Raw genomic sequence first — 24,209 nt, 5'->3', positions numbered from 1 at the left:
GCAGCGGTTATAATGATCTGACGGCTAAAAACTGACCACGTGCCAACCCCTGATGAAATGGTAAATCACGGAGGACAGTTGTTTTGACAACCACTGATGGATCAAGCATCAGTAGTTACAACGGTAATGAAATGAAGCAGTGGGTGTATCAGTGGATAGAACATTGATTTTAAACATCAGTGTTTTTGAAAGAACAGAGATTGACTATCAGCAGTGGACAGACTTTAGAGAGCAGATGTTGAGGCACAACAACATTTAAGGTACAACAGTGGTTAAAGACAATAATGAGGATCATTAGTATGACAACTGTTTGTGCAGCAGTGTTTTGACTTTTGACAAATAATTTTAGCATCTGCTTGTTCAGATGTAGGAATTGATTTTGTCTTGTGAAAGCACAATATCTTATTTGACATCTGTTGAGCACCAGAAATGCTATTCTTAACAAAATACATTTTAGATGTATATTATCAAGATTAAATTGCCAGCAGTTATCTACAAAAATTTTTGTTCAAGGTTTTGCCAAATGTCCATTATTCCAGACAGTGGCTTAGCATCCCAGATGATGAAGACATTTCTACTAAAGCTACTCATTTTGTGTCTAATTACTTGAAATAGAACATGAGTATCTCAGTAGTTCAAAATCAATTTGCAATCGATTTTTTGATCTGTGACAACCAAACTTGAGCTTAACATGACCTTGATATGTGTGCCATTTCCTTTTGATCAGATTTAAGGATAGTAATTTCACACAAAAATAAGGAAATTGCATCCTGACCAGAGATGAGCTTTTACTATAAAAAATGAGTAAAAGTACAAAATATTTTATAAAAAGTAATATATATCTGGTTTTATTTAGAGAAAAGCACCTTAAAAAAATTAAAGGATGTTTTGAAAATCATCAAAAGGATCTGACAGCTTTTCAAATAAGTTCATGATCATATCATTCTCAAGTTATTTTGACCATTGTTTGGGGTCATTTTCTTGTCAGTTGATTGTAAATTCTTCTTTAAGGTTAATCATTGGGGATGCCATTGTTAACTGAACAATTCCTGTATTGATGAATGCACACAGTTGCATGATTCCATTGTTTTACCCAACTTTAACCTCAAGAGTGTTTTATGCTTATACTCTTTTCTTTTGATTTCAAAAGTTTTGAGACAACCACACTTTGAAATTTGTTCATTTTCTTTTTCCCTTTTACCCTTCCCATTCACAAGTACAGAAATACTCACTGGGAGATATTATTTTGAAGAAGTTTAGTCCAGAATCATTTTAAAGTAATGTTTTGAGAGATCTGGCCACATTTGTACATGTTTTATTACCAATTCTCACATTATGTATGATTTGGACTGTTTTGACACCTTATTTTCTTAATGTGTTTTGGCAAAGTTGATTTGGTCCTTTTGAGGATTCTCAACCTGTCTTCTAGCACATAAGAAATTTTGACTAAAGCTTTTATTTCCCTCTTTCTATGTTAGCAAAACACTAGTGTTTATATGAATATAGGTTTTGCTAATCTGAGGTGCATACTTTAGTGTAAAATATGATGAAAACATCACAGATTTCATAACAACAGTTGAAATCAATTTTGAATGAAGATCAACATACCATAGTTACCAGATAAGTTTCCAGATCTGGAAACTATGAGTGATTTGTGCATGACATCACCAGCTGTATGAGATTTATGAATCTTATGACATCTTGATTGTATTACAGAGCTTTTGAGTCATCACTTTGATCATGATTCGTTACTCTGTTTTTCAACTAAAATACGACCAACCTTAGTATTAATGAATTGTGAGCTGAACTGTTATGTCAAATTGATTGTTAGATCGAATTTGACTGTCCAAGCTCTGATACCAATTGTTAGGAACGGAGGCTCTCATGATTGTGTTTGTTTGTATAAATTGATCATTCAGAGAATATTAAACAGTGAAAAGTGCAGCGGAAATGAATACAAACTTTGTAAACACAATCCAAAGAAGAGAATAGTATGATAAACAATTGCTTCACATTAAGTCAAATGATTGAATTACAAAGCAAATGATTACAAGCATGCTTACAATACTAAGCTCCCCCTCAGCCTGATACTCCAAGGTTGGTTGCACAAGATGAAAGTATTGGACTGGAGAAGAAGAATCTACTAAGTCAATCAAATGTAACAGTACAGGGTACTGCTCCATTTATAGGCAAACCAAACCACTGAAGCATCTCAGCTGACGTCACCATGAAAGTGACATCTAACAACCTAACAAACTCTATCTACTGATCTATACAAGTACTGCTTTGCTAACTACTGAATATTACATTATATTACATAAAAAGAATAAAACTGCTGCTGCATCATTCCACTGCTGTGAACCCAGCAGTACTTGTCATGATCAGCAGTGCTTGACTCAAGGCAGCAGATTGAACAGCAGAGCTTTTAGTCTTCATCAGTCCTTGAGTAGAATCAGCAGTTGTAGGTCAGCAGATGTTTATAGAAGCAGTACTTTGGAGCATATCAGATGTTCGAGCCACATTCAAGGGGAAAGCAAAGAGTAAGCAGCTGCTTATTGTTAGTCCACTGATGTGATCTGGTTTTGGCTTTACATTATCTGTTCCTTTGGTAGGGTTCAATCCCAACAACCCCCGTTCACAATGCATCAAGGATCCAATGTTTCCCAGGATCAAGGATCCTTAAGAAATTTGCAACCGGGAAGTTCTGATGTCCATCAAGGAGACTTCATTCCAATGCAAACCATTGCTTCTTCTGGCCCTTCAATCATACCAGAGTCTCGACAATATGGATTCACATCCGGGATTCCGAGCTTGAATCCGCCGGGAGGTAACACTTTCAATAATTCTTATACCACTAACCATGGCCTTATGCAGGATACAAGTATGAATCAAGCTATGGCTAGGGAGTTACAAAAGCTTAAGGATATGATATCCAGTGTTCCAGGGGTGGTTAAGCCTATTCCTGAAATTGCAGATGGGAGCCATAAGATATCTCGTTTTGCACCACCTATTTGTGATGCTGAGATACCCAAAAGGTTCCAGATACCAACCATGAAGTTATATGATGGCTCCACAGATCCTGAAGAACACATAGCTCAATACAGAGAAAGGATGGAGATTAACCCCATCCCAGAAAGGTTAAAGGAAGCATGTCTATGCAAGGGATTTGGATCCACACTCACAGGATCAACTCTTAAATGGCTGCTAAGTCTTCCCCCTACTCTATTACTTCATTTGCTAATCTAGTTAACCTGTTTAATAATCAATTTTCTTGTAGTAGAAAGTTTGAACGATTAACTAGTGATTTGTATAGGGTAACTCAAGGTCAAAATGAATCACTTAGAGATTATATCACCAAGTTTAGTAAGGAATCCTTAGATATCCCTAACTTGGATATAGCTACGGCTGTAGAAGCCTTTAAAATGGGTTTACTTAGGGATTCGTTATTCTATGATGATCTTGTTATGACCCCATGCAGGAATCTCAATGAAGTAAGGACCAGGGCCCTTAGGTTCATCCGGTTAGAGGATGACAAAAGGATCCAGGAGAGACTAGCAGGATCCTCAAACAGGAAAAGCAAGGATCCTCTTTCAAGAACAACAAGTTCAAATCCTACAACAAATCTGATAACCAGAATGTGCATGCCGTAGAACAGGAAGAGGATGATGAGGATTATCCTCCAATCTCTGAATACTGTTTTTCTGTTGATAACAATGAACTGATTCTTGCAATGCAGAACTTAGGTGAGAAAGCTAGGTGGCCAAGAAAAAGTGATAAACCAGCTGCTACAAAAGACAAATCAAAATGGTGTGCTTATCACGAGGATTTTGGGCATCTCACTGAAGAGTGCATTACACTAAGAAAAGAAATTGGTTACTTGTTAAGCAAGGGGCACTTAAAGGAACTTTTGGGACGAAAGAAATCAAGAACCCAGGATCCTGAAAGGATCCCAGAAAAAGCTCCAGCTCCTCCAGCAGATGCACAAGTTATAAACTTCATATCCGGAGGATCAGACATTTGTGGTACTTCCTTTTCAGCAGCCAAAAGACATGCCAAGGAAACCAAGATGGATAATGGAAACAGACCCATTCGAACGTCCAGTGTTACCAAGGATAAAGTCATAACTTTTGATGAGGATGATCGTGTTGACATTCAGGATCCTCATCATGATGGCCTTGTTATTACTCTTTTTATTTCTAACCATTTTGTTCGCAGGATCCTTATAGATGGAGGAAGCTCTGTGAACATAATCCAGCTTGATGTCCTTAAGAAGATGAATATCCCAGAATCCGATATTATACCAAGATCCTCAGTGCTTTTGGGATTCAGTGGGGAGACCAAGAATACTCTGGGGGACATCAAACTCCCAATCTATATCGAAGGATTACATTCTTATAAAAAATTTTGTGTTATTGATTGCTTATCCTGTTGTAATGTTATCCTTGGCAGGCCTTGGATACATGACATGAAGGCAGTCCCATCCACTTATCATCAATGTGTGAAGCTTCCTAGTCCATGGGGGGTGGTGAAAATTAAGAGCGATCACAAGAGGCGAAGAACTGCTACACATCATCAATGAAACCACCCTCAAGGCCTAGAGAGCAATAGCAATTAAAGTATCCTCCAAGGGATGTCTTGGAGGCAAGAGAGCAGGATGTAGAAGAAATCCTTATGGATCCTCATGATCCTGAATCCAAGATTTACATAGTATCAGGGATCCTTAGCAAAATAAAAGAGGATTTGGTATCCTTCCACAAAAGGAGAAAATCTACCTTTGCATGGAAACACGAAGATATGACAGGTATATCTAAGGATATAATTACTCATAAACTCGACATTGACAGATCATTTAAACCAATCCATCAAAAGAGGAGGAAGTTTGCACCAGAAAGAAATGCCATTATCTAGGAGGAGGTAGAAAAATTACTCCGAGCAGGTATTGTTTTGGTAAAAAATCACACAAGGATAATGCAACCAAACTCTTTGTAAACGGGGAATGATGCTTGGTATGATGAACAAAGATAAGGATCACTTAAATGTAAATTGCACAAGTGACACAAGGATTTATACGAGGAAAAAGCCCTTGATCAATGAATGATCTCCGGTATAAAAAACCTCGGGTGATGGAAACTACCGATCACCAAACATCAATATAATAAACAATGTTTACAACTTTGGATGGTAACGAGCTAGGTACAAGGATCACTATGGTGTAGTATGCTAGAGTGTGTAAGAAGTGTGTTGTGTCTTCCGAATGCTCAAGAGTGCAATTTATATAAGCGTGTGTGGTCGAATTTTAGGCAAGTCACCTAACTACTAGCTCGTTACCCCTTTAGAAATAGAAGTAAATTTAGCCTAACTAATTGCCCTTAAATTGTGCTGAGTTTCCTTATTCTCCACAACGTCTATTTCCGGCGGTGTATGTGCGAGATTTACGTGAAAGATTCCTTAATAACATTGCCAAGACCAGGTCCAACTCGTAATTCCTGCAAAACAACATTAAATTCAAAGAGAACAATCGTTAGTATGAGGATCCTTAGGATGATCCATGATCCTGATCCTGAAGCTCTTCTGAGGATCACTATCTGTCAAAGAAACAAGGATCACTCGTTAGGATATCATGTAAGGATCACAGGTCATTAAAATCCTGCCCTAACTATTGCCCCCAAAATATAAGGAGTAATTATGTAATATTAACGAGTTATATTTTGCTGATCTTATCTGTAACTAACTCAACGGATATATAGCCGTTGTGAACGAACTATCCGTTGCAGTCCTGACGTCACAGAGGTGACAGCCCTGCACAATCATGATTATAAATAGGAGATATAGATAGGATCGTTTGCATTTAAATTTCAGAAGTAATCCCTTTATAATCTCATCCGAAGATAAACAGGTATTCTCTCTTCATCTTCTTTCTTCTCTTGCTCTGTTTTCTTTATCTTTCCACCATTCTGTCAAAAAAATGCTGCTCCGGAACTCTCCCAGCAAGGATCCTAAGAATAATAGCCCCTTGAAGGGTCAAGGGATCATCAAGGATTCCCCCACCGAGAGGTGTTGTTTTACCGACCCTCAAATTGACAAAATACGGCATTGCTTTCCGGCGAACACCCTCTTTAAACCTTTTAGCCCTACCGCTCTGAGCGATTACATCTCTGAGGCTTGGGTAGCTTTCCCGGTCACTCCTTTCATGATAGGATACTCGTATCCTTTCCCTCAGTTCACCGAGTCTTTTTTCTCCCTTACCGGCATCCGCTATATCCAGGCTATGCCGATGATCTGGAGGGTTTTATACACCCTTGAAAGGATCATCGAACAAGAAGGAATTGATCTGGGTATGGCGGAGTTGGCTGAGATGTATGATCTTACAACTTTTGGATCCCACCGATACTTGTTCAAACGAAAAGCTGGTGAGGAGCATCTTGTTCTCAAAGTTACCAAAAATGATATGAACTGGAAGCGACGGTTTTTCTTTGTAAGGAGAGATACCATCCCTGATGGGAAGGATTTGCCCAAGAAGTGGGCTACCCATGGTAGGATAGAGGATCCTGGAAGGATCACCGTAGAACTTATCCTTTAGCATAAGGATCACTGATGTTCTGTTGTTTTCTTGTTGTGCAGCTATCTCCGTTTCACATCGGAAGTTGACACCTGCTGCAAAAGAGAGACTCCTGGCCTTTAAGAAGCTTGACCCTGAAGTCAGAACTTTCAAGATTACCACCCAGGATTCTCAGGAAGTATCCTCTGCTTCTGTCACAATGTCAAGTAAGTATCCTTATTTAAGGAGTATTTATATAATGAGAGTCAAATAAAATTAAGATACTTATCTTGTTTTGGTTGTGTAGGTGCTGGAAAATCCTCTAAGTCCGCTTCGAAGTTCGGCATCGACGATCTTACTATTGTCAAATCTTCAAGGAGAAAAACTCCTGCTGCTAGCCCAACTGCTTCAGCCCCTAAAGCACCTATCAGGGGAAAAGGAAGCAAGAAGAGAAAGGCCTCTGAGGATTTGCAAGGTCTGCCCCTGCTCCGCCAACAGTGTCTGGATTACATCAACGAGGTAAGGATCACTGTCCCTGCTTGTGTATCCTGCTAGTTTTGAGGATCACTTGTCTCTGACATCATTCCTTGTAGAAATTTGCTGAGGTAGAGACGTATGTTGGCCATGTCGAGGATCAGGATTGCCAGATTGCTGACCTTCAACAGGTTGGGGTGTTGAAGGATCTCAAGATAGCCGATCTTCAGAAGGAGCTCCAGGCCACCAAGGATGATGCTGCTAAGATGCTGATCAACTTTGACTATGAGAAGCATGAGATCACCCAGGATGCCAAGGTCTCTGCTGCAATAGCTATGTACAAGATCCAGCTGCAGATGGCTATGGAGGCTCAGGATCCTTCTTTTGACAAGAGCACCAGGGATGTCGAAGGCTGGAAGGCTAGGCTGGCTGAACTGGAGGATGATGAGGAGGCTGAGGAGATCCCGATGCTTGAGGGTGGAGACACTGGCAAGGATCAGGGTGGAGAGGCAAGTGGAGCCGGTGGTGATGGTGCAGCGAAGGATTGAGCTGCAGGATTGGGCGATGATGGAAATTTCGAGACTTAGCCGGAGCCCATTTTTTTTGTTTGGTGGTTGTTTATTTGAATAGTTGGATGGTTTGTATTTTGAACAATAGTTTTTAGGGTAAGGATCCATGATCCTTTGAACAATAGGTAGCATAATAGGTGGTGGAGGGATCCTCTGTTTGGGGGATGAAGCCACTTGTTATCCTGCCGACCTTTATTTCCTGCACTGCTATGACCGCATGAACAATGGACACACTTTGCCAACCCATGTGGACGGGCCACGTTTTGCTGGTAGAAACGTGGGTTGGCAATTTTGACAACTTTAAAGGGTTAACTATTTTGTGAATGAATAAAACTTTAACTTTTGACTTATCTTGTGATGTTATCCTTTAAATTCTCAATTATTTTGATTTATACTTGTCTGAGTAAGAAAAGTTAAGCAAATTATGTTTAAGAAATTTAGGATATGATCCAGGATCAAATATCCTATAGTCGAAAACTTCCAAAAAGTAGTTCATTTTAAGGATCATAGGTTCAGTTGTCAAAGTGTAAGGGTTATTCAAAATAATGAATGAAATCAAAACAGTTAAGGATCATACCTGAGAATCCAAGTTACGAACCTAACCTTTAATCAGGATAACCATAAGAAAAACTTTAATGGATAATAAGGATTGAGGATCCTTAATTGTTTAACTTCGAAAACCTGAAAATAGAATATAACTTGGGACTAAGCCAATATGAAAGACAAGTTAGTAACTGGGGACAAGCCCAAAGGATCACTGGGGACAAGCCCAAAGGATAACTGGGGACAAGCCCAAAGGATAACTGGGGACAAGCCCAAGGATCTTAGGTGAACTGGAGTACGACCCTTACTAGCGACTATCCAAACGTAGTGACATGATAATGCCAAAACCTTAGCTAACGTGAAAACGTTAGAAACCTTAGGAACGGATATATGGTACGTCTACCATTATACGTAGGATCCTAGGCATAGCCAGTACGATGGAATTATCAGCCCCTAAAGCGAGTACTGGTCCCAAAGACTTGAACTATACCAGGATCATCGTGCGCTACCGGCGAAACTGGGGACAAGCCCAAGGATAACTGGGGACAAGCCCAAACAACTGGGGTTGAACCCAAGGATCTGAGTTGCTTCTGAAGATTGTCGACAATATGCTAAGGATACCTGGACTATCAGAACTCAAAATCTCGTGAGAGAAGGATGAAGGATACATGATCCTTATCCTTAAATAAGAAAATATGTAAATAAGAGTTCGAGCTTAGGACATTACCAGAGTAAGGATTACCGATACTTCAGGGATCCTTGAAGGATACTGCAAATGTAAGGATCATATGTGCCAGACGGATCCCGCTTACATGAAATATTTCTTCAAGTGGACAGCATTCCAGGCTCTTGGTAACAAATTACCTTCCATGGTTAGCAATCTATATGCCCCCTTTCCTGCTTCGGCTTCAATCAAATAAGGGCCTTCCCATTTTGGTGCCAATTTCCCATCAGCAGGATTGGTGGTATTCTGGAATGCTTTTCTCAATACCATATCCCCAACTTGGAATTTCCTTATCCTGACATTTTTGTTATAAGCACCAGCCATTCTTTGTTGGTAGCTAGCCATCCTTATCCTAGCCAGATCCCTGATTTCTTCAATAGTATCCAAGTCTTGAGCTAGGTTTGCATCATTTTCCTCAGGATCACGGGTATTTGTTCTAGCAGTTAGAACCACCATTTCTGTTGGGATCACTGATTTTGCCCAAAATACCAAAGAGAATGGTGTTTGACCAGTAGCATTCTTGGGGGTTGTCCTATCAGCCCAAAGCACATAAGGTAATTCTTCTGCCCATTTCCCCTTCTTGGATCCAAGTTTCTTCTTCAAATTGTTGATGATGATCTTGTTCGATGATTCTGCTTGACCATTAGCTTGTGGGTGGACTGGTGTTGATGTTATCATCTTAATCCCCCAACTGTCACAAAAGTTAGTAGTTCTACTCCCAATAAATTGGGAACCATTATCACATACAATTTCAGAAGGAATGCCAAATCTAGTTATAATATTTCTCTTAATAAAGGATATAAGTTCCTTTTTCTCTGACTTGGGCAAAGGCTTCAGCCTCTATCCACTTGGAGAAGTAATCAGTCATAGCAAGCATGAACACTTTTCCACCAGGTGCCTTAGGGAGCTTGCCAACTATATCCATCCCCCATCTCATAAATGGCCAAGAGGATGGTATAGGATGTAGAAATTCACCCGGCTGATGAAGGATATTGCTGTGTCTTTGACAAGGATCACACTTCTTAGCATACTCCACAGCATCCCTTTTCATAGTTGGCCAGTAGTATCCTGTCCTTAAGATCCTTGAGAACAATGCCCTGCCCCCAGTGTGGTTTCCACAATCTCCTTCATGGAAGTCTTTTAAAACTTCTTGAACTTCAGGATCCTCGATACATCTTAAATATGGTCCTGCAAGAGATCGCTTATACAACATGTTATTTAAGATTGTGAATTGAGATACCTTAATTCTGAAAGCCCTAGCGTTTTCTCCTATAGGAATCTCTCCGTGTTGTAAGTATCTCATGATTGGTGAGATCCATGATCCTGAACAAGATTGAGTATCCTCACTAGGGATCATTGCAGAATCCTCTTCTATTTCCATGGCCACCTGATTTTCAATAGCAGGAGCCAGGATATGGATGATGGGGATACTTATATCCTCTGGGATCTTCAAAGATGATCCTAGATTGGCCAATGCATCAGCTTCTGTATTTTCTTCCCTTGGTACCTGTGTCAAACTGAAGAAAACAAAGGAGAGTGCCAATTCTTTGACTATCTCTAAATATTTGGTTAGTTTTTCACCTTTAACAGCATAGGATCCATTAAAGTGATTAGTGATTAACAATGAATCCACGTATACGTCAAGATACCTGATCCCCATATGCTTAGCAATTTGCAAACCAGCGATTAAGGCTTCATATTCAGCCTCATTATTAGTGGCTTGGAACTCACAAGCTATGGAGTGGGGTATTATGTCCCCCTGTGGCGATTTTAGTAGTATACCAAGCCCCGTGCCTTTAACATTTGAGGATCCATCAGTATGCAGTATCCAAGGATCCTTGGTCTCATCCAGCTGCTGGACTTCCAATTCGGTTTCCTTTTGTAAATCACTACTGAAATCAGCCACAAAGTCTGCTAATGCTTGAGATTTGATGGCTGTTCTAGGCTCATATCTTATATCATGGGCACTAAGCTTTACTGCCCACTTAGCCATCCTTCCGGACATCTCTGGATTCCTGAGGACATTCTTAATTGGAAAATTAGTTCTAACAACAATAACAGGGGTTTCAAAATAATGTCTTAGTTTAGTAGATGCCATAATTAGTGCAAGAATAAGTTTTTCGAGGTGTGAATACCTGGATTCAGCATCAAGTAAAATCTTACTTACATAATAGACAGGATATTGTGTACCTTCATGATCCTTAACAAGGACTGCACTTACTGCTTTTGAGGATACCGCAAGATATAAGGATAACACATCTCCTTTTTCTGGTTTCATCAATGCTGGAGCTGAGGACATGTATTCTTTGAGGGCTTGTAAAGCATTCTCATGCTTTTCAGTCCATTCGAATTTCTTGTTTTTTCTTAGGATATCATAGAATTCTTTACACTTTTCTGAGGATTTGGATATAAATCTGTTTAAAGCTGCTATCCTGCCTGTTAGTCTTTGCACATCCTTAGCGTTGGCAGGGGATTTGATATTCACCAATGCTTTGATTTGTTCCGGGCTTGCTTCAATGCCCCTCTGGGTTACCATATCCTAAGAATTTGCCTGCTTTAACACCAAAGTGACATTTTGAAGGATTAAGCTTCATGTTATAACTATCAAGGATATCAAATGCTTCCTCCAAGTCCCTTAGGTGATCCTCAGCTTTTTTGGATTTTACTACCATATCGTCTATGTATACTTCCACAGTTTGTCCAATTTGATCTTTGAACATCATGTTCACCAGCCTTTGATATGTTGCACCTGCATTCCTTAATCCAAACGGCATAGCAATATAACAATATAAACCGGTTGGGGTCATAAAAGCCGTATCCTCTTGGTCAGATGGTTCCATCTGAATTTGTTGGAATCCAGATGATGCATCCATAAAGGTTAACAGTTCATGACCCGCCGTTGCATCCTCCATGGAGTCAATGTGGGGTAATGGGAAAGGATCCTTGGGACATGCCTTATTCAAATCAGTGAAATCGACACATACCCTCCACTTTCCATTTTTCTTTTGAACAACAACCACATTGGCCAGCCATTTTGGATACTTCACTTCTCTAATCATACCTGCTCGTAGTAATCTTTCTACCTCTTCCTGGATAATGGCATTTCTTTCTGGTGCAAACTTCCTCCTTTTTTGATGGATTGGTTTAACTGACCTGTCAATGCCAAGTTTATGAGTGATAATATCCTTAGATATACCTGTCATATCCTCATGTTTCCATGCAAAGGTAGATTTTCTTCTTTTGAGGAAGGATACAATGTCTTCTTTCATTTGTCCAAGGATCCCTGATCCGATATAGATTTTGGATTCAGGATTATCAGGATCCAAGAGTATTTCGTCCACATCCTGCTCTCTTGCCTCCAAGACATCCCTTGGAGGATACTTTAATTGCTATTGCTCCCTTGATTTAAAGGCTGGTTTCATTGATGAGGTGTAACAATCCTTAGCCTCCTGCTGATCACTATCGATCTTGATTATTCCCCAAGGGCTAGGGAGCTTCACACATTGATGGTAGGTGGATGGGACTGCCTTCATATCGTGTATCCAGGGCCTGCCAAGGATAACATTACAACAAGACAAACAGTCAATAACACAAAATTTTTTATAATTATGTAATCCTTCCACGTAAATTGGGAGTTTGATGTCCCCCAGGGTTTTCTTAGTTTCGCCACTAAATCCCACAAGCACGGAGGATCTTGGTGTGATGTCTGATTCAGGAATACCCATTTTCTTCAGAACATCAAGCTGGATAATGTTTACTGAGCTTCCTCCGTCAATTAGGATCCTGCGAACAAAATGGTTAGAAATAAAGAGAGAAATAACTAAACTATCATGATGAGGATCCTGGATGTCTACGCGATCATCCTCATCAAAGGTTATCACTTTTCCTTCCGAGACACTTGATGTTCGAATAGGTCTTTCTCCATTATCCATTTTAGCTTCCTTTGCATGCCTTTTAGCCGCTGAAAAGGATGTACCACAGATGTCTGATCTTCCGGAAATAAAGTTTATCACTTGTGCATCTGCCGGAGGGGCTGGAGCCTTTTCAGGGATCCTTTCAGGATCCTGAGTCCTATGCTTTTTTCTTCCCAACAACTCTTTTAAATGCCCCTTGCTCAGCAGATATCCAATTTCCTTTCTTAATGCGATGCATTCTTCTGTTAAATGCCCAAAATCCTCGTGGTATGCACACCATTTTGATTTGTCTTTAGCTGCGGCTGGTTTGTCTTTTTTTCTGGGCCATCTGGCTTTTTCTCCTAGATTCTGCATTGCAAGGATTAGTTCATTGTTATCAACGGAAAAACAGTATTCAGAAATCGGAGGATAATCCTCATCATTCTCTTCTTGGTCAACAGCATGCACATTCTGGTTGTCAGTTCTGTTATAGGATTTGAATTTGTTGCTTTTGAAAGAGGATCCTTGCTTTTCTTGTTTTGAGGATCCTACTTGTCTCTCCTGGATCCTCTTGTCATCCTCTAGCCGGATGAACTTGAGTGCCCGAGTCCTTACTTCGTCTAGGTTCCTGCATGGTGTCATAACAAGATCATCATAGAACAATGAATCCCTAAGCAACCCCATTTTGAAGGCCTCGACAGCTGTGGCTACATCCAAGTTGGGAATGTCCAAGGATTCTTTACTAAATTTGGTTATATAATCCCTTAATGATTCATTATGACCCTGAGTTATCCTATATAAATCACTAGTCAATCGTTCAAATTTTCTGCTACAAGAAAATTGATTATTGAATAAGTTAACTAAATTAGCAAACGAAGTAATAGAGTAAGGGGGAAGACTTAGCAGCCATTTAAGAGCTGATCCAGTAAGAGTGGATCCAAATCCCTTGCATAGGCATGCTTCCTTTAACCTTTCTGGAATCGGATTGATCTCCATCCTCTCCCTGTATTGTGCTATGTCTTCCTCAGGATCCGTTGTACCATCATACAGCTTCATAGTTGGAATATGTAATCTTTTGGGTATCTCAACATCACAAATTGGTGGTGCAAAACGAGATACCTTATGGCTTCCATCTGCAGTCTCCGGGATAGGTTTGACTACCCCTGGAACACTTGATATCATATCCTTTAGTTTCTGCAGTTCTCTGGCCATAGCATGGTTGATACCTGTATCCTGCATGAATCCATGGTTAGTGGTAAGAGAATTATTAAAAGTGTTACCTCCCATCGGGTTCAAGTTAGGAACACTGGATGTGAATCCATATTGCTGGGATTCTGGGATAATGGAGGGACTAGTGGAAGCAATGGTCTGCATCGGAATAAAATCTCCTTGATGGACATCTGAACTTCCTGTTTGCAAATTCTTCAAGGATCCTGATGTTTTGGTCAAAAATCACACAAGGATAATGTAACCAAACTTTATGAAAACGGGGTATGATGCTTGGTTAACTATGAAAGTAAAGGATCACTTTTGCAAAGACACAATGATTTATACGAGGAAAAAGCCCTTGATCAACGAATGATCTCCGGCATAAAAAACCTCGGGTGATGGCAACTACCGATCACCAACTTCAATATAACAAAAATATGATTACAACTTTGGATGATAATGAGCTGAGTACAAGGATCACTGAGTGTCTAAGTGTTTGAGAGTTGTGTCGTATGTCGTGTGTGTTATGTGTGTTCTTCCGAATGAGGAAGAGGGGTATTTATACAAGTGTAGGTGACTTATTTTAGGTAAAATGACTAATTATCAGCTCATTACCCCTTTAGAAATATAGATAATCTAGCCTAAATTGCTGCCCATAGATCAAGCCATGTTTCCATATCTTATACAACGTCTATCTCTGATTTAGCTCTTGCCATATTTGTGAAGACGCGTCCCTGGATCATGGTCTTTAGAGCATATCCTGCTAGATGTTCCTGCAAAACAATATTGTAGTAAGCGAAGGTGACCGTTTGTATAAGGATCACCATGACGTCCCATGATCCTGATCTTGAAGTCCGGCTGAGGATCACTGCCTGCCATAGAAACAAGGATCACTGGTTAGGATCACGTTTAAGGATCACTTATAGTAAAAATCCAGCCCTAACAATTGCCCCCAAAATATAAGGAGTTAATTGTAAATAGATGAGTTATATTTTGTTTCGATCTTATCTCTAACGGGCGACTCCAAGAAACTAGCCGTTATGTTCGAACTAGCCGTTGTGATCATTACGTCAGAGATGTGACAATCCTGCAGATCATGATTATAAATAGGAGATAGGGTGAGGATCAGTTTGTATTTAAATTCAAGATACTTCCCTTTATATTCTGCACTCGAAGGTTGATCAGGTATTCTACTCTTCTCTTTCTTCTTCTCTCTATTTTTCTTTGCTCTGTTTTCAGCTTCTACCCTGTTTCTGTTCCAAACATGCTGCTTCGGAATTCTCCGCACAAGGATTCCAAGAAGGATAGTCCCTTAAAGAGCCAGGGGATTATTAAGGATTCTCCTACGGAGAGGTGCTGCTTTACTGATGCCCACATAGATAAAATTCGTCATTGCTTTCCGGCGAATGTTGTTTTCAAGTCCTTTGATCCTAGTATTTTGAGCGACTCTGTTTCGAATACCTGGGTGGCTTTTCCTGCTACTCCCTTCACCATAGGGTATTCATATCCTTTTCCATCCTTCACCCAATCCTTCTTTTCTCTAACCGGCATCTCTTATATCCAAGCTATGCCGATGATCTGGAGGGTTCTGTATACCTTCGAGAGGATCATTGAGCAGGAAGGAATTGACCTGGGGATGGCGGAGCTAGCTGAGCTCTATGATCTTACTACGTTTGGATCACATCGGTATCTGCTGAAACGGAAAGCTGGGGAGGATCACCCTATCTTCAAAGTTACCAAGAATGATACAAACTGGAAACGTCGGTTTTTCTTTGTTAAGAGGGATTCCATCCCGGATGGGAAGGATCTGCCCAAGGAATGGGCCACTCATGGTAGGATAGAGGATCCTCGAAGGATCACTATCAGTCCTGTTCTCATATGATGAGGATCACTGATGTCTTTTCTCCTTTGTCTTTTTTATGCAGCTATCTCCGTTGCTCACTTAAAGTTGACCCCTGCTGCCAGAGAAAGAGTGTTAGCTTTTTAAAAAGCTTGAACCTGAAGTCAGAAGCTTCCAAGTCACCATTCAAGATTCTCAAGAGATATCCTCTGCATCTGCCACAATGTCAAGTAAGTATCCTTATAGAAAGTAAGTTTTATGTAAAAGTATTTAATTTTAACAAGGGAACTTATCTTGTTTTTTGAATTGTGTAGGTGCTGGAAAACCTGCCATGTCTGTTAAATCAGCCTCCAAATTTGGGATCAGTGATCTTGCCAATGTCACGTCTTCAAAGAAGAAGGCTCCTGCTGCCAGTCCTTCAGTCTCAGCTCCCAAAGCGTCTATCCGGGGCAAGGGGAAGAAGAGGAAGACTACTGAAGATCTACAAGGATTTCCCCTCCTCCGTCAGCAATTCCTTGACTATGTGAATGAGGTAAGGATCACTGCCCCTGTAGGTTATCCGCCTATCATATCTTGTTTGTGTATCCTGCTTTTCTTGAGGATCACCTGAGTCTGAGCTTGTCTTTATTCTCTTGTTTGCAGAAACTTGCTGAGATTGAAACTTATCTTGGCAATGTTGAGGACCAGGAGAGCCAGATTGCCGATCTTCAGCAAATGGGTGTGTTAAAGGATCTCAAGATAGCGGATCTTGAGAAGGAACTCCAGGCCACCAAGGATGAAGCTGCTCAGAGGCCGATTAATATGGATAACGAGAAGCAGGAGATCACCCAAGATGCCAAGGTCTCGGCGGCGATTGCTATGTACAAGATACAACTTCAGATGGCTGAGGAGGCTCAGGATCCCACCTTTGACAAAAGCTCATGGGACGTTGAAGGTTGGAAGGCAAGGCTGGCGGACTTGGATGACGAGGAGGATGCTGAGGATATCCCAAGGCTGGAGGGAGGTGATGCTGATAAGGATCAGGGTGGAGAAGCTGGTGGAGATGGAGCAGCAAAGGAGTAGGCTGCATGATTGGGCGATGATGGATATTGTTGACTAGGCCGGAGCCCAATTTTTTAGGATTGGTAGTGGTTTTTTGTGGTAGTGGTGTTTGTGAACAATTATGGTTTGTAATTTCTGAACAATAGTTTCTTAGGGTTAAGGATCCTGGATCCTTTGAACAATAGGTAGGATTACAAAAGGTGGAGGGATCCTCTGTTTGGGGAATGAAGCCTTTGTGATCCTGCCGCTTTTATTTCCTGCAAAATGCTAAGACCGCATAGACAATGGACACCCTTTGCCAACCCATGTGGACGGGCCACGTTTTGCTGGTAGAAATGTGGGTTGGCAATTTTGACAATCTTTTTGAAAGGGTTAATGATCCTTTTGCTTAATAATATAACTTAACTTTTCTGGCTTATCTTGTGTTGTTATCCTTCAATAATCCTCTTATTTCTCAATTGCTATATTTGTTAAAATAACGGGAGTTGAAAAAGTGTTTAATAAACTTAGGATATGATCCTAGATCAAATATCCTCAAATTGAAATTATTCAGAGTATTTTGGTTCAAGGATCATAGGTTTGGTTGTCAAAGTATAAGGGTTGGTTAGGATAATGAATAATGAAATTAAAAATAGTTAAGGATCATACCTGAGGATCCAAGTTAGGATCCTAACCTTTAATCGGAATCACCATAGGTAAAACTTTAATGGATAATAAGGATTAAGGATCCTTAATTGTTTAACTTCGAAAACCTGAAAAAATGGAATATAACTTGGGACTAAGCCAATATAAAGGATAAGTTAGTAACTGGGGACAAGCCCAAAGGATAACTGAGAATGATCCCAGAGGATCACTGGGGACAAGCCCAAAGGATAACTGTGGATGATCCCGGAGGATCACTGGGGACAAGCCCATAGGATAACTGGGGATGATCCCGGAGGATCACTGGGGACAAGCCCATAGGATAACTGGGGACAAGCCCAAAGGATCGTATGTAAACTGGAGTATGGCCCTTTCTGGCAACTATCCAAACTTAGTGACATGAAAATGTCAAAACCTTAGCTAACGTGAAAACGTTAGAAACCTTAGGAACGGATGTATGGTGCGTCCACCATTATACGTAGGATCCTAAATATAGCCAGTACAATGAGGTTGTCAGCCCCGAAAGTGGGTACTGGTCCCAAAGACGTGAACTATACCAGGATCATCGTGCGCTGCTGGCGGAAACTGGGGATAATCCCAAGGATAACTGGGGTTGTACCCAAGGATCTGTGGTGCTTTTGGAGATCTTTGACGATTTGCTGAAGATACCTAAACTATCATAACTCAAATGGTTTGTGAGTAGAGGATGAAGGATACATGACCCTTATCCTTAGGCAAAAAGTAAGAAAATGCAATAGTTTCAGGATAAGCATATTACCAGAGTAAGGATCACCGATATCTCCAGGATCCTTCAAGGATACTTCAATGTAAGGATCACATGCAGGAAGGATCATGTTCACATGAAATATTTCTTTAAGTGAATAGCATTCCAGGCTCTTGGTAACAAGTTTCCTTCCATGGTTAGTAACCTGTATGCCCCCTTTCCTGCTTCAGCTTCAATCAAGTAGGGACCTTCCCATTTTGGTGCTAGCTTCCCGTCAGCAGGATTGATGGTATTTTGAAATGCTTTTCTCAACACCATATCTCCAACTTGGAACTTCCTTATCCTGACATTCTTGTTGTAGGCACCAGCCATCCTTTGTTGGTAGCTTGCCATCCTTATCCTAGCTAGATCCCTGTTTTCCTCAATAGTATCCAAATCCTGAGCTAGGATTGTAGCATTTTCTTCCGGATCACGAGCACTTGTTCTAGCAGTTGGGATCACCATCTCTGTTGGGATCACTGCTTCTGCCCCAAATACTAAAGAGAAGGGTGTTTGACCGGTGGCATTCTTGGGAGTTGTCCTATCAGCCCATAGCACATAAGGTAACTCTTCTGCCCATTTCCCTTTCTTGGATCCTAGCTTCTTCTTCAGATTGTTGATGATGATCTTGTTGGATGATTCTGCTTGACCATTGGCTTGTGGGTGAACTGGTGTTGATGTGATCATCTTGATTCCCCAACTGTCACAAAAGTTAGTGGTTCTACTTCCAATGAATTGGGAGCCATTATCACATACAATTTCAGAGGGAATGCCAAATCTAGTTATAATGTTTCTTTTAATGAAGGATATGACTTCCTTTTCTTTGACTTGAGCGAAGGCTTCAGCTTCTATCCACTTGGAAAAATAGTCAGTCATGGCAAGCATAAATACTTTTCCACCAGGTGCTTTAGGGAGCTTGCCAACTATATCCATTCCCCATCTCATGAATGGCCAAGAGGATGGTATGGGGTGTAGTAATTCAGCTGGTTGGTGAAGGATATTGCTATGTCTTTGGCAAGGATCACACCTCTTAGCATACTCTATAGCATCCCTTTTCATGGTTGGCCAGTAGTATCCTGTTCTAAGGATCCTTGAGAATAATGCCCTGCCCCCAGTGTGGTTTCCACAGTCTCCTTCATGGAAGTCTCTCAACACTTCTTCAATTTCAGGATCCTCAATACATCTCAAATATGGTCCTGCAAGGGATCGTTTATATAGCACATTATTTAAGATTGTAAATTGAGATACCTTGATCCTGAAAGCTCTAGGATTTTCTCCCGTCGGAATCTCCCCATGTTGCAAGTATCTCATGATTGGTGGGATCCATGATCCTGAATAGGATTGAGCTTCTTCACTAGGGATTACTGCAGTATCCTCTTCTATTTCCATGGCTACTTGATTTTCAATAGCAGGAGCCAGGATATGGATGATAGGGATACTTATGTCTTCTGGAATTTTTAAGGATGATCCTAGGTTAGCCAATGCATCAGCCCCTGTGTTCTCCTCCCTTGGTACCTGTGTCAAGCTAAAAGAAACAAAAGAGAGTGCCAATTCTTTGACTATCTCTAAATATTTGGTTAGTTTTTCACCTTTAACAGCATAGGATCCGTTAAAGTGATTAGTGATCAATAATGAATCTACATATACGTTAAGATACTTTACCCCCATATCCTTAGCGATTTGTAAGCCAGCAATTAGGGCTTCATACTCAGCCTCATTGTTAGTCGCTTGGAACTCACAGGCTATGGAGTGGGGTATTATGTCCCCTGTGGCGATTTTAGTAGGATCCCTAGCCCTGTGCCTTTTGATATTGAGGATCCGTCAGTGTGTAGGATCCAAGGATCCTTGTCTCATCCAGCTGCTGGACCTCCAATTCTGCTTCCTTTTGTAGATCACTACTGAAATCAGCCACAAAAAGTCAGCTAATGCTTGAATTAATGGCTGTTCTTGGTTACGTATCTTATATCTCTGAGCACTAAGCTTCACTGCCCACTTAGCCATTCTCCCTCTGACATATTCCGGTTTCCTGAGGACATTCTTATTGGAAAATTAGTTTTCACAACCAATAGTATTGGGTTTCAAAATAATGCCTTAACTTAGTGGATAGCCATGATTATGCAAGGATAAGTTTTTCGAGTGTGAGTACCTGGATTCGGCATCAAGTAGACTTTTACTTACATAGTAGATAGGATATTGTGTACCTTCGTGATCCTTAAACAAGGACAGCACTTACAGTGGTGAGAGATACCGCCAGATATAAGATAGGCCAGTAGTATCCTGTTCTAAGGATCCTTGAGAATAATGCCCTGCCCCCAGTGTGGTTTCCACAGTCTCCTTCATGGAAGTCTCTCAACACTTCTTCAATTTCAGGATCCTCAATACATCTCAAATATGGTCCTGCAAGGATCGTTTATATAGCACATTATTTTAAGATTGTAAATTGAGATACCTTGATCCTGAAAGCTCTAGGATTTTTCTCCCGTCGGAATCTCCCCATGTTGCAAGTATCTTCATGATTGGTGGGATCCATGATCCTGAATAGGATTGAGCTTCTTCACTAGGGATTACTGCAGTATCCTCTTCTATTTCCATGGCTACTTGATTTTCAATAGCAGGAGCCAGGATATGGATGATAGGGATACTTATGTCTTCTGGAATTTTTAAGGATGATCCTAGGTTAGCCAATGCATCAGCCCCTGTGTTCTCCTCCCTTGGTACCTGTGTCAAGCTAAAAGAAACAAAAGAGAGTGCCAATTCTTTGACTATCTCTAAATATTTGGTTAGTTTTTCACCTTTAACAGCATAGGATCCGTTAAAGTGATTAGTGATCAATAATGAATCTACATATACGTTAAGATACTTTACCCCCATATCCTTAGCGATTTGTAAGCCAGCAATTAGGGCTTCATACTCAGCCTCATTGTTAGTCGCTTGGAACTCACAGGCTATGGAGTGGGGTATTATGTCCCCCTGTGGCGATTTTAGTAGGATCCCTAGCCCTGTGCCTTTGATATTTGAGGATCCGTCAGTGTGTAGGATCCAAGGATCCTTGGTCTCATCCAGCTGCTGGACCTCCAATTCTGCTTCCTTTTGTAGATCACTACTGAAATCAGCCACAAAGTCAGCTAATGCTTGAGATTTAATGGCTGTTCTTGGTTCGTATCTTATATCATGAGCACTAAGCTTCACTGCCCACTTAGCCATTCTCCCTGACATATCCGGTTTCCTGAGGACATTCTTAATTGGAAAATTAGTTTTCACAACAATAGTATGGGTTTCAAAATAATGCCTTAACTTAGTGGATGCCATGATTAATGCAAGGATAAGTTTTTCGAGGTGTGAGTACCTGGATTCGGCATCAAGTAGACTTTTACTTACATAGTAGATAGGATATTGTGTACCTTCGTGATCCTTAACAAGGACAGCACTTACAGTGGTTGAGGATACCGCCAGATATAAGGATAACACATCTCCTTTTTCCGGTTTTGCTAATGCTGGTGCTGAGGACATATACTCTTTTAGGGCTTGTAAAGCATTTTCATGCTTCTCAGTCCATTCGAACTTCTTATTCTTCCTTAGGATATCGTAGAATTCTTTGCACTTTTCTGAGGATTTCGATATGAACCTGTTCAAAGCTGCTATCCTGCCTGTTAGTCTTTGAACATCCTTGGCATTGGCAGGAGATTTGATATTTATTAATGCTTTGATTTGTTCCGGGCTTGCTTCAATGCCCCTCTGTGTTACCATGTATCCTAAGAATTTTCCTGCCTTAACACCAAAATGGCATTTTGAAGGATTTAGTTTCATGTTATAATTATCAAGGATATCGAATGCTTCTTCCAAGTCCCTTAGGTGATCCTCAGCTTTCTTTGACTTGACCACCATATCATCTATGTACACCTCCATAGTTTTTCCAATTTGATCTTTGAACATCATATTTACCAGCCTTTGATATGTTGCACCTGCATTTCTTAGTCCAAAAGGCATGGCAATATAACAATATAAACCGGTTGGGGTCATAAAGGCTGTATCCTCTTGGTCAGATGGTTCCATCTGTATTTGTTGGAATCCAGATGATGCATCCATAAAGGTCAACAGTTCATGCCCCGCTGTTGCATCCACCATGGAGTCAATGTGGGGTAATGGGAAAGGATCCTTGGGACATGCCTTATTCAAATCAGTGAAATCGACACATACCCTCCACTTTCCGTTTTTCTTTTGGACAACAACCACATTGGCTAACCATTTTGGATACTTTACCTCTCTGATCATACCTGCTCGAAGTAGTCTCTCTACTTCTTCTTGGATAATGGCATTCCTTTCTGGTGCAAACTTCCTCCTTTTTTGATGGATTGGCTTGATAGACCTGTCAATGCCAAGTTTGTGAGTAATAATATCCTTAGATATACCTGTCATATCTTCATGTTTCCAAGCAAAGGTAGATTTTCTTCTTTTGAGGAAGGATATCATGTCTTCTTTCATCTTGCCAAGGATCCCTGATCCGATATAGATTTTTGATTCAGGATCACTAGGATCCAAGAGTATTTCATCTACATCTTGTTCCCTTGCCTCCAAGACATTCCTCGGAGGATACTGTAATTGCTATTGCTCCCTTGGCTTCGAGGTTGGCTTCATGGATGAGGTATAGCAATCCTTAGCCTCTTGCTGATCACTGTCGATCTTGATTATCCCCCACGGGCTAGGGAGCTTCACACATTGATGGTAGGTAGATGGAACTGCTTTCATGTCATGTATCCAAGGCCTGCCAAGGATAACGTTGCAACAAGATAAACAGTCAATAACACAAAATTTTTGGTAATTATGTAATCCTTCCACGTAGATTGGGAGTTTGATGTCCCCCAGAGTTTTCTTCGTTTCCCCACTGAATCCTACAAGCACGGAGGATCTTGGTGTGATGTCTGATTCTGGGATTCCCATCTTCTTTAAGACATCAAGCTGGATAATGTTCACTGAGCTCCCTCCGTCAATAAGGATCCTGCGGACAAAATGGTTAGAGATAAAGAGAGTGATAACTAGACTATCATGGTGAGGATCCTGAACATTAACGCGATCATCCTCATCAAATGTTATCATCTTCCCTTCTGAGACATTTGAGGTTCTAGTAGGCCTTTCTCCATTATCCATTTTTGATTCTTTTGCATGTCTTTTGGCCGCTGAGAAGGATGTACCACAAATGTCTGATCCTCCGGATATGAAGTTAATCACTTGTGCGTTTGCCGGAGGTGCTGGAGCCTTTTCAGGGATCCTTTCAGGATCCTGGGTCCTTTGCTTTTTTCTCCCCAACAATTCTTTTAGATGCCCCTTGCTTAGCAGGTATCCGATTTCTTTTCGTAAGGCTATGCAATCTTCAGTTAGGTGCCCGAAATCCTCATGGTATGCACACCATTTGGACTTGTCTTTAGTCCCGGATGGTTTATCATTCTTCCTGGGCCACCTAGCTTTTTCACCTAGATTCTGCATTGCAAGGATTAGTTCATGATTATCAACGGAAAAGCAATATTCTGAGATTGGAGGATATTCTTCATCATCCTCTTCTTGGTCGACAGCATGCACATTCTTGTTCTCGTTTCTATGGTAGGATTTGAACTTGTTGTTTTTGAAGGAGGATCCTTGCTTATCTTGTTTTGAGGATCCTACTTGTCTCTCCTGGATCCTCTTGTCATCCTCTAGCCGGATAAACCTGAGTGCTCGAGTTCTTACTTCATCTAAATTCCTGCATGGTGTCATAACAAGATCATCATAGAATAATGAATCCTTAAGAAGTCCCATTTTGAAGGCTTCAACAGCCGTAGCCATATCCAAGTTGGGAATGTCCAAGGATTCTTTACTAAATTTAGTTATATAATCCCTTAATGATTCATTATTATTTTGAGTTATCCTGTACAAATCACTAGTTAATTTTTCAAATTTTCTACTACAAGAGAATTGGTTATTGAATAAATTAACTAAATT

The sequence above is a fragment of the Helianthus annuus genome, chromosome 17 (genome assembly GCF_002127325.2).
Source record: "Helianthus annuus cultivar XRQ/B chromosome 17, HanXRQr2.0-SUNRISE, whole genome shotgun sequence".
Lineage (NCBI taxonomy): Eukaryota > Viridiplantae > Streptophyta > Magnoliopsida > Asterales > Asteraceae > Helianthus > Helianthus annuus.
This window is presented reverse-complemented; position numbering follows the sequence as displayed.